Source organism: Apostichopus japonicus, chromosome 8 (genome assembly GCF_037975245.1).
Source record: "Apostichopus japonicus isolate 1M-3 chromosome 8, ASM3797524v1, whole genome shotgun sequence".
In the NCBI taxonomy this organism is placed as follows: Eukaryota; Metazoa; Echinodermata; class Holothuroidea; order Aspidochirotida; family Stichopodidae; genus Apostichopus; species Apostichopus japonicus.
In genome coordinates, this window is record NC_092568.1 from 17,670,230 (window position 1) to 17,678,292 (window position 8,063).

Below are 8,063 nucleotides of genomic sequence, written 5' to 3' on the forward strand. Positions count from 1 at the left end.
ATTATGTAGAAACAGGTACCGAAAACACTCAATAGTTTATGAAGACATTCCGCCAACACTACTGAATCCTAGCTACTTTACTCGGTATAACCCCACCATATCTATTACCACCGTAATCCTAATTTTCATAGGAATAGTAATTATTTTGGCAACGTTTGAGATAAAATGTCGCACTTTCAAGGAATAATGCGAAATATCCATGATCTTAATGTTAGAGGACTGTTTTGAGGACGTTTGGAGATCAAAATAAATGAAATTCTGATACTAAGAAACCAAATGCTTGAAATAGACAGTCGAAACGTTGATACAGAATGTCGTAATTCGACCGCCCATGTCAGCATGTTCCTTACACAAATTTAAACAAAAGAGTCTACACATGCGGCCGATCAAGATTTTAACCCAGTCCCATATTCGATTTCACAATTCTACAAAGGAAACGTCTGAAAACACCTCTTTATTCATTGCTATGGAAGGAAATGACACAATTTTTAAGCTACATCGGTAACTCGGACCGAGAGGAAGATACTGTTCAAGAGAAGGGACCTAAGACAGGCTAATGTAGAACCCCACATGACAAGCCCTGGGACACCCGAACACTCTCTCTTGTGACCTTGTTCTACTGTAATGTTCTGCCCCCCCCCCCCACACACACACACAAACTAAAGGCACGGACGGATATCCCTACCCGCCTAGAACACACTGACACAATCTCGGTTGAAACCTATCCCGAAGACACAATCTCCAGGATAGGTTGCCGGACAAATACCCCCCCGGACATGTACCACCCGGACTCAAGATAATAATACTCAGATATATCAGATTACTATTCTAATATATCAGATTATTATTCTGATATATCAGATTATTAATCTGATAAATCAAATTATTAATCTGACATATCAGATTATTCTTCTGATATATCATGTTATTAATCTGATATATCAGTTTATTAATCTGATATATCGACTATTATTCTGATATATCAGATTATTATTCTGATATATCAATTATTATTATCTTGCCACCTATCTTGCCCCGGGCCTCGGTCCATTTTCAAACCCTATATCCAGGAGTTATGGGGGCTTATATATGAAAAGCTCGATTCTTTTTAAAAAGTCAGGAAGAGGTTAAAAGGGCCAGGGCACACGACGACCCTAGAGTGGTGCCAGTCTGTTTTTACCTCCATGGTTTAACCGGCACCCTGACCCAATTTTAAATATGTTCTCGCAGTTGCCCGAGGGACCAGGGTGTATGTTGAGGCCCGCGGGAAACTAAACTCGAAAAAAGACCTGTGTATCTGTCGCTGCATCCGTCCCCTATAGTTACCGGCATGTGTCCAGGGGGATATTCGTCCGGGGGTATTTATCCGGGGGGTAATTGTCTAGGGGGTATTCGTCCGAGGAGGTAGTTGTCCGGGTGGGTAGGTGTCCGGGCTTTTTTTTTTTGTCCTCGGGGGTTATTGTCCGGGGGGTATCTGTCCGGGTGGTAGTTGTCCTGAGGGTAATTGTCCGGGTGGTATTTGTCCGGGGATAATTGTCCGGGGGGTTATTGACTGGGGGTAATCGTCCTGGGGATATTTGTTTGGGGGGGATATTTGTCCGGTCACGCCAGGATATAGTGTCTGAGGGGTCACCAATCTATCTCCTGCTACACTGTCGAATATGGACTTGTAGTTGTCTTGTACTCAATCGTCAAAGTTGCTGCAGGGGGTGAACCGACAAGGATATAGGCTATATAATTTTACAGAAGCATCTTGGAAAGGTATAGATACAGGCATCGTATAGTACTTGGGGGAACGTAGTCTATTAGGGATCCATCCTTGATAAGTATAGTATACGAGATTTGAGGAGGGAGTGGGAGGGGGATAAGATGTTATGTCTTCGAGGAGAGGGGTCTTAGGGAAGGGGTAACCCCTCCCCTTTTAGAAATTTTGGGTAAAAAGAAGCAGCTTGCAAAGTTGCTATATTTTGCAACCATGGAGAAACGATATTAAAGACATTTTACTGTTTAGGTTGTACCGTACAACTGTACACTAATATTTTTGGAATATTCTGTCTGTCGATATGGGGGGGGGGGGCTGAGCCCCTGACATTAATCTGGGAAGGGGAACTACAGCCACCCTCCATTCCCCGAAGTATACGTGCAGGCGCCCCTGGGCATATTATATTTTCTAACGTGATTAGTCATTTCCTTCCAAACTTAAAAGTATATCATATTATACATAGAAAGTTGGTAGAGGAGAAATTAGCTAAGTCGCCATTGATTCCTATGCTTAATTCGACTCGCTGTCTCTTTCTTCTGTCAGTCTGTGATCCCTATCTCGTCAAGCTGTATCTGTGCCATGCAATCGATACAGTATATACCTGAAAATCCGTACGATGATACTACATACGGCTTCTTGGCCTCCCCCCCCCCCTCCCCCACACATGGAATCAGTGAGTCGATACGCAATACATTAATGTCACATGAATGACTTGAAGCGTTAAATTCAAGTAAATTTGGTTTCCTTCCTTTGTATCTCCAAAACTTTACGCTAATTTGAAGGCATGCTTGCCGAAGAAGCATCATTGGAGCTCTGACATTGAAGCACTGACTTTGAATTTTTTTTTTAGCATTTGATTGATCTTTAACAGTTGGAGGTCGTGCATGTAGATATATGGCATGCATGCACGCTCAGTGAGCAAAGAAGGCAGTATAGTGTAGAATACAGAACATCAACAACAAAATATTTCTTCTAATTGCTTCAATAATATTCTATTTGATAATTATTCATCGGTTCTCTTTTTTAGAATGCCATTAAAAAAACATGCTATGACTGGCAATAAGGGGGTGGGGGATCGCCTTTGGGAAAATGATCCAATGCGGTGCTTCGTACGTCCCCTATGAAAATGTTTGTTAACAGGGAGGGGGAAGGGGAGGGGGACAGAGGGGGCCGCCTCCTACCGAGCGTAATATAGTCAGGCTTTAAACACGTTGTACTTTGGTGCACCATATGACATATTTTAACCAAAGAGTTGCCTAAAATGATTCACATACAGTGACAAAGTGGTGTCCCAATTATGCTTAGAAAACTCAAAACTTGTCACAATTTATCTATTTACACAACCTACAACTCTTTCCCGCTCTGCTGCCGCCCATACAGTTAGTTGTATTAGTTTTATCCTGCCATCATATCGAAACAATAACATGTTATAAGACCATCCGTAACATTGACTTTGAAAATCCCTGTCGTTGTTGGAATACGTGTATATATTTGAATGGAGAAGGCAAGGGGGAGGGGGAGTGGAATGGGGGGGGGAGTGGGTTACAGTGTAAACATATTGACGACCTTAACAGCCAATTTTCCGTGCATTATTCTATTGTCTGCTGTGTGTTAATCTCACCCCCATATGCAGATGCACGCAATACCTTGGTGCGCGTGAGTTTTCACAATTGTTTCGCAAGAGTTCTCGTAATTAACGTTATTCCGATTGTAACCTATATATCTACACATGCATTATGAAATATTATATATGGTAGTGCATTCTATAAGGTGACCCTTTCTCAGTTGGATTCCCATTAATGTGTTTTCAAATTTCAAGCGTCCATTATATCTTTCTGAACCAAAGTATAATATATATATCACATCGTTTGATATTGATCATTGTATATATATATATATATATATATTCCATGAAATGGTCACTTAGGCTAAAGTGGTGTAGGTATCGATCCCCCGTTGTGCATCCATTTTGCTGTTAATTTGATATCGGGAAAGAGTTAGAATTGGCGACGCTATACAGAAGTAAGAATGACATCCTTAGCAAAAGATATATAAGCTCAGGGGATCGTTATATATTGATGTGAGGTCACATTCTAAAACTGTATGACAAACAAGGGTGATTATATAGGACCAACAAATATATTAAAGCTGTGTAATCGGATTGAACATTACGTCACACATACACACACACACACACACGCACACACACACAATTGCAGCTTTCAACAAATTAAACTTGATCAAGAAACGTGGCAAAATCATGATATTTGTTGGACTTGTCAAGTATACACACATCGGTTGTCACGTTGCCGTGATTGCTTGATCTGTGTTTTGCTAACATGTTGCTAAGGTGACAAGTTACATAACGTGACATTTATATATCCTTATATTGGAAATTTTCGATTTGCTGTGATAAATTTAAAAACATGTCGGAATCATGATATTTGTTAACTGGTCAAGTTACGTAATACGGCTAAATATTGATTAGAAAAGTCAAATTGTCGAGAAGTTATGTTACACTAGCCTATAGTTGGCAAACATTAAAGTCGACGTGCACTTTGGCAAATGAAACGGCAAACATAAACAAACACAGCCAAGTTTAGGTCACCAACAATTTCTTAGAAAAATGAAATCGGCCTGATTTCAGATCTGTGTATAATGCGCTGCCGATTTGTCAAAGACAAATGGTACCTATGAGTACCCTGCTGTTGATATGACCAACACAATATGAAGACAAGAAATGTTTTAAGACACGTGCTCCCAGAATTTTCTTTCTAACTTTCACGTGCAATGAACCTAACAAAACTATATATATATATATATATATATATATATATATATATATATATATATATAGTCACCCTCTGTATGATAACTATGGTAAACTTTGCTTAGTCAAATGACCTTTCAGGCAGATAAAACTTCCACTTTTAGTCTAGTACCCGAATCTTTTGTATGTCACATCTGGTGTAGTTTTAATAGTTCGTAACATAATAATGTGTTGTGCGAAGGTAACGTTGACCATAACACATCCGAAGGTCTTAGCAATCCTTATTCCCATAGCATTCCTGTTCGTCATAACAACCACGCAAAACAAGCCACTCACATGCTTATATAATTAGAGTTATACATAACGATTCTTTATGACATTGGTAATGATGGCCTAAGCTGTTGGCAACCTTCATTTACCCTATAAGACACCTTTGCCCGTAACCAGAAATAACTAATAATTAGAGGCCTGCTTTTTCGATCTCCTGGAATTTTCCAAAATCAAGTGATGTTATGTAAGATTGTTCATCTCAGTTTGACGTATATAGATATACACGATATTTATATAAAGACCTATATGTACATACACACACATGTACATAGGCCTATATATATGTATACATATATATATATATATATATATATATATATATATATATATATATATAAAATATATATATAATATATATATATATATATATATATACTTTCACGATACTAGTATTTTATACTTTTCATTTTCACTGTGCAATATCATTTTTGTTCGCTAAAACTTGTTTACAGTTCAACCATTCCACCATGTGGTCATATCATCGATTTGACCGAGTCAAATGAGAAGTAATTTACATCTATATTAGTGATATATATTTGATGTATGTGGTCTATAGTTTAAAATAATATCATCAAATTATAAGAAACCTATTTTAAAATCGAACACAACGACCAGCTCAGCTGCGTACTCTTTTTTTTTCAATTTGCTAAAGAAGTGTTAGAATAATATCAGGGGAATATATACAACTTTCGTTGACACCAGTTGTCTTACTATTATTTAATTAAAATACTATAAAATTGCCAATAATTCAATTACTAACGTTAACAAAATCCATAACTGAAGGTTCTTTTTACATTGAAAGAAACAGTGGAAGTAATCAATTTCTAAAAACTTAAATTTAAAAACGTCAAACACTTCGAGAGATTGACAATAAATTGAATGCTGCTTTTGAAACAATTAATAATGAAGAAAGTTTGCAAGAAACTTTTTTTTAATAAATGATATGATTTTGTGTATCGATGTGCATATTCCTAATGTATTAGGACTTCTCCTTCTACTGAAATTTAAAAAAGTAACGTAATATTAAGAATATTGCGCTACTCGCATGTCAAATTTGATAAAATTTCAACACCTATTGGATCAATCGAACTTAATTATTAAGTACAGTCTGTTGTGTATGGTTTAGCCTCAGAGCTATCGATCTGCATCCAAGGCGAACGTAAATAAGTTCGTATTCCGTACCACATATTGCAATTTTAACAAGACTGCGTCATTTTACGCGGGTTCCGCAAGATGCTAACGTTTCCTTGATATCTATTTTATACTGATATATACATATATATTCATACATATATAGACCAGAAGATGAATCAATGAAAATATATATCATATACGTAAAAACATCAATAACACTCTCCACCTCGTTTTCTCCTTTGTAGAAATAAACAGGCCCTAACTATATCATACAGTTCAACCGTTCCAATCGGTATAATGGTGTATTGAACCCAGTAACGCTTTACGATGTATACGCGAATCACAGGAAATGAGAAAATTCAGAAAGAAAGGTCTATATATATATAGAGTAGGCCTATAGTATGGATACTTGTGAGCTGAAATATAAAGAAAAAGATAATATGCATAGCCTGCTTGTATTGTGGGCCTGCAATACATATGTGACCAAATATAATATGAAGGGAGGGGAGGTGAGGGGGGGGGGTAGGAGGGAGAGCAGAGGAATTAGGAAATGCATAAGATCTGGGAAATGGGTGAGACGGGAGTTACCTGGCTTCAAGGTCAAATCTTAAGTATTTTATACAGGGCGAGTATATGTGATATTCTTAGAAGTTTGTACTTTGAATTAGTATATAGCATATGCTGAAGAAACAATATATATACATTTTATACTAGTATGGTATGTTAAGGTATTAATTTAGATACACGGTATTGGTAGGGTTTGTCGAAGTAACTTGTAATGCTTCTGTTCGGGAAATGTAAATGATGTATGGCATGTTCAAGTACGTTGAACGAGATATTGTTTTTATGCATATATTAGCCTTTCGTTCCGGTGCCCGTGTGTTCATGTGGGGAGAGAATATCTGTTCTATATATAACATGCCAACACCCTTCTTGTATGCCCGCATTCTGTCGTATACCTTTATACGTTTAGCACCGTCATAGGATTTCGTCTGTTAAAGGCATTGAAGACTCGCCCCAAACAGCGTGCCGCCATCTTTAAAAAGTTAACTTTCCGTTGCTTGCAAGTGAAATTTTTCTCTTGTCGCTACAAAATGCAGACAAGTAATGAAACGTGATACCTTGTTATTTTAGTTGGACCTGAGATGTCCATCGCTGTATCGTTTGTATACTGTGCTGTGGGTATTGACCGCAGCTGTATGTACTGACTGTACACTATAAGTGTCTAATTACCGACGGTATAGCAAGCTGTGTGTATTTTCTGGGATCGATGATGGTGTCTAACACTTCTGTTACACATCATTCGAAAGTAGTTCAGATTGCCGGCATAAGACGTTTCTTTTTGCGCGAGTCTTCACACCCTTTAAGTCAACTGCTGAATTTTCGTTTCAAATGACCCCCTCCCCCACCCCAAAACAAATAGTTTATTGTCAGAATGGCTTTTCTCAGTATTCTTTGTGATGCGGGTAAGGAGATACCCATCCTCATCCCCTCTAACCCTGTCCATCTGCCCATGCACCTACTCTCTTTCACTCTCGAATTGTAAACAATCGCGAAAAGAAAGAAAGAAAATTAACAATAAAAAAAATGTAACAAGTAAACAAAAACGAAAAAAGAAAGGTATAGGCTTACTTTACTCATATATCGTGTAAAATTTTAGATTAAGATTCACTTTCGTCAGCGCCTGTACGTCTTTGAACGCATCAAAAACGAGCTAGATATTCTACGAAATTGAAGCAAGTGTGATGTCATAGATTGACAAGCTACAGAAAATAAATGTTCTTCTTCAAAATTTCAAATTCAATTTTGCTGTATTAAAATTTTCTTTGAATGCATCGAACGCAACGTAGATATTTGTGAGAATATTGATATGCATTGTAAAAGCGTGATCTTGAATGCAAAGTTACGCAAAAACATATTTTTCTTATATGCCCATATCTATCTTCTGAAACAAAAGTGAACTTGAAACAATCAAGTGTGATATCATATAGATTGGCAAATTACAGAATAGATGCTTTGTTTTCTCTTCAAAATGACAATTCAATTTCTACTTTAATAGTGGGTGGA